Raw genomic sequence first — 4,817 nt, 5'->3', positions numbered from 1 at the left:
TAATGTAATTTGACAGACATACATGTACAGTCATTAGAGGTAAAACACTAGAAAATAACAGATTTGAATGCAAATTAGCAGTACCCAGTTTTGATTCAAATATTTGGGAAAATAATGTAATTTGAGTCTCTAGTACCTAATTCTTAGAGGCTCAAACTATTAGTCATTGGGTTTTGTACTGGATTATTTTCTAATTGAATATGAAAGGATTAAAAGAATCTCATTCACAACGATGAAAATTAAATGATATACATCCATCTAGCAAAAACTTTCTGTTCATTAATCATCTAACAACTTTGGGGTTCTCTCTGCTACACAAAAGTCTCGTACCCTAATCCGAAACCTATGCTATTTTTTATCTCCTTAATGACTTTTAAATGACAACAATTTTAACTTTTTGAGAATTTTTGACAAATGTTCAAATAAAAGTAACGATGATTGATTGTATTTGTGCAAAATTACCGATGATTATTTGTGAGCTTTTTGGCGTGTCTTTCTTTAGTATTATAATTTATATATGAATTATGCAAAACTCATCCAATTCTCAAATTTTACTGTCCTAGGCATATCAAATTTATATTGCTACCTTGATGTAAGTGAATACTCGTGGTCCTTAGCCTTATGTAGGCCAATTTCAGAGTATTATTCTACAAATGATAGACAGAAATTATTATAGCACCACCAAGAAGAAAGCCAAGACAGTTCATTTATATGCAGATATCTTATATATCACAAAAATGAATTTGAAGTGTTCAAAAGGGATTCCAAGGTTTGATACCCGATATGGCGACAAAACTGTCTTATCCCCTATTTTACTCGGTGTTAATGAATGAGGTGAAATTGAAAAAAATACCTTAAGAAAGAAAATCTTTTGAGATGAACTTTAAAATAATTAAATTTAAGAAAAGTAATTCTATTTCATCTTGATGCTTAAAAGGTATACAATTCAAAGTTACCAAAAATTGGTAGCGTTTTTTCAAAGATTGTATCAGTTCAAGCTTCTTGTTTTAGTTATCTTATTGTTTAGGGTATTTCTCTGATAAATACCTCCCCTGGTACATTTTAATATGGGATCAGTCTAAAGATTGATCTACATTTATAGAGAAAGAAGTCTTAGAAATACAATTAAAGGATCTTTGAAATCCTAACTATTTTGCCATCAAAATTTGCCAAACATCTCTTTTTGCATATGCATGTTTTTGGTGTCAGATATTGCCAATATTCAAATATTTTAATGATATGCGTAAATTAACTTATTTGTGAAAATTTTCGCTTACTTTGATTCATTTATATAGAAGAACAAAGGTTCATTCTTAACTTTTCTTTAAAAAAAAATTTGCTGATAAAATTCACCACCTACATCCTCCAGTGCAAACCCTCTGTTTAGATCTGAGCGCAAACTCCAAGACTGGTTTTATAACGACAAGTAACGCAATTCTTTTTGCAATATTCAGAATCATAATTTTGTTCCCAGATATTGAAAGGTAAATAGGTTTGGTATTTCAGCTATCAAGATTTTGTAAAATAAATCTTCACATTATGTATCAAATTTAAAAAACAAAGCATTTGTTGGACCAAATTTACCCCAAATTATCCCTTTAAATGATATGTATAGCCCAGAGTAAAAACTTCATAATGAAGGGTGTATTCGTGTTTTCACTTCCAAAGATATTCGTTTATGAACCAATCATGGAATAATAGGACCCCCGGCAAAGTGTTTTGTCATATATCACCAGTTTTGTAACTAAATTATATAATATTGATCTAAGCTATCTACTCGGCATAGGTTGAATTGAAAGGCACATTATGGTTTTATTAGTGTGATAAGCTACTTTAGAAATCAATGTATAATATATCAGTGAATTGGTTTTGCAGTTCCTGTAAAGGGAGATAATTTTTTTTATCATATATATGCAAATGAATCCCATGCAACAATACAGATAGTGATATATATAATATCATATATGAATAAGATGGTTCACTATCCTTGAAAAGAAGATATGACCAATAAGCTTTGCAAGTGAGTTGCATTAAAGGACAATTGATCCAAGCAACATTAACTTTTCTTTGATTACAAGCTGTATTAAACAGCTATAAAGGACAACCAAATTTGTTGTGATGGACCTTAAATGGGGTATAACATTTCACATCAAAATCTTTCAACACCGTCGTTAAGCTGAGAAGATCAATATTAACTATTTAGTTCCGCAATATTTTTTGTGAGTGCAGAAATAGGACTCTTTTCAGGTTCTGTTTTTAGGCATAAATGCGTTCTCCATTTTTACAAGTCGAAATGATTCAAAACTTAAAATAACTATACAAAAACTATAATATTGGCAAGTTGAGTGATGAGTTAAATTTATTATCGTGTTGAATGTGCATTAATTTAATTATTTAGCTAGTTTAAGTGGAACTATTGACAATAAATGGATAATCAATTAATAATGATTCATTTCAAAGATGAAGAATTAGCAGTGTTTATTCAATACTACTCAGTGTTATTTCTTTTTCTTGTTTCTTTTTTTTCTATCGTTTTTTACCCCCTAATTGGCTCTAAGGTCAAAATTTAAAATTCCAAAATCTTATTGCACATCTACAGGACAACACCAATCATATTTCAAAAATGATATGGATATTATTGCTATTTTATTTTCATCCTGGGGGCCAATACGGGATTAAATACGATGCATAAAAAACCCGTGGTTCCCAGAGCTCATCTTGCAATTTACGCAGTAGCCAATTCATCCCTTGGAATATGATTTGTGGGGTCCTGTAGATGTGCAATAAGGTTGCGGAATTTTCATTTTCACCCAAAAGGCAAAATGAGATTGAAAAAAGGTTCTCTGTTCACAAAAACCCTTATTCTTTAATGTTATTCTGAAAAAGAAGAAGAAGAAGAAAAAAGAAACTTGTGATGAATTTAGCATATGAAATACTAACATAAGAGGCCAATGGCCAACGTGCTCTCATGTGCATTGTATGCTTAATATTTATAAACATTATAGAATAACTATTGTGATTTCTTCCCCAAGTACTCATGTACAAAGGAGAGTACATTTAGAGGCAAATACTTACGGGCGTGTATTACTGTCATATGACAGCATCTACTTGCTTTTGTTTTGTAGTTGTTGATTCCGATGTGTAGATCGGAACCATAGCAAACAAAAATGTCAGAGTTAACCACAGATAAGAAAGAAAAGAAACGAAAAGAAAAAAAAAAACACGAGACGACATCTTTCTTTTGTATGAATATATGATGAATAGCTCCAAAACATCAGAGAGAAGTGACATTTTATTTAAATCTGACACTAAATCCAACTGTTGTTATTAGTAGTCCGGATTTTCTATCGGGACGATCCCAGAGAGGTCTGATCTTCTGCTTCAAAGAGAGGCAGGCAACCTAACTAATTATCCAAAATAAAGAACAGAATCAGAGGTTGTCTGCCATAATTATTCCACGTGGACCTGTCTGGGACAGACACCATCTTTGATTAGATATATTCTCACAAAGAGGACAACATTTTTATCTCCTCTGAGTATAGTTATTCTATGCTTGTTTCATTCGGCTGAGTGTAAACTGTAAACAAAATGATAATCATTTGCAAAGATTAAAGACTTTTGTAATTGGGGAAGACTGTTAATTTGATTGAAAATGTTCATGCACTCATACGATTCATGACGTAATATGGCTACTTGAGTATTCAATTTGAGGGCAATAAAACCATATTTGGTTACAGAAATCATAGTCTTTTTAAACATTTATATATATCATTGCAAATAAGCTATGCATTTAAAAAAAATATGCCGATTTCTTTTTCTATTTTTTTTTCAGCAGTGTATCTTTAACAGATAAAAAAACTTATTTTCCATTTTCCATTTTAAAAAAGTTGTGTCTTGCAGTCCTTTCACTGTTTTCATGTTTAAAATGTTAAAAATTTTATAAGCGTCAAAAACATAGCAGGGATATTTTTCTTTTACTTCTTTTTTCGACTGCTGTTAATTTTGTGTAGGTTTGTGGTTGTTTTCAAGCTCGTAAATCCTATGATTCCTATTTTCTTTTTCTTAGTCTAACCACTCTTATTGTATAAGAGGGGTATGCGTGTAAACTCTATGCTTGATCAAGGAATTTACAGTTTTAAGCGTCATTGTAGAAATCCATAAAACAAAGTAAAAAAAAAATGTAGAAGGATACTTGTAAGAATATTTTGTAAAAGTATTTTTTTGAATAACCATATTGCTCATTCTAGTTGAAAGATGGAACACAACTGTGATATAAGAAGCTTAGATAAGGGTTATGCGTTTATCAAAGAATTAGATTAATACATGTACAAACTTAAGAAAATTATTCACAAGGCTGAAGCGATTCGACAATTCGAATGATATTTATTTTAAATGAGATATATTGTATAGCTGCTATTCAAGGGCATTGCAATTTTCTTGTGCACGCAGTAAAAAGAATAATTTTCGAGAAATATTGTCGTATTTGGTACAACTATTATCTTTATCTTTGAAAAGGTTGGTTTGCCTGCATCAAAAACTGTCAAGCATCCTTGTCAAAGATAATCGTAATTTACAATTTTTCATCGGTTGATTGGGTGATTTTTTTAAAGCTTCTATGCAAGTAGGGCACAAAAATTGAATGACCTTGATTAGGGGTAAAGATTTCATCGATTTAAGCATTGCTTATAGGAATTTCTCTCTATAAAAGAGAAATAATATTTTTCTCTAGGCCAAAAAGAGCCCCCATATATTTTCTTATTTCGGTGGTAAATGTCGCAACTCATGGTGTAAAAAGCTGTGACAAGACACATATTTTT

The sequence above is a fragment of the Saccostrea echinata genome, unplaced genomic scaffold, assembly GCF_033153115.1.
Source record: "Saccostrea echinata isolate AGI-Se365-2 ecotype Australia unplaced genomic scaffold, CSIRO_AGI_Sech_v1 ptg000022l, whole genome shotgun sequence".
NCBI lineage: Eukaryota > Metazoa > Mollusca > Bivalvia > Ostreida > Ostreidae > Saccostrea > Saccostrea echinata.
This window is presented reverse-complemented; position numbering follows the sequence as displayed.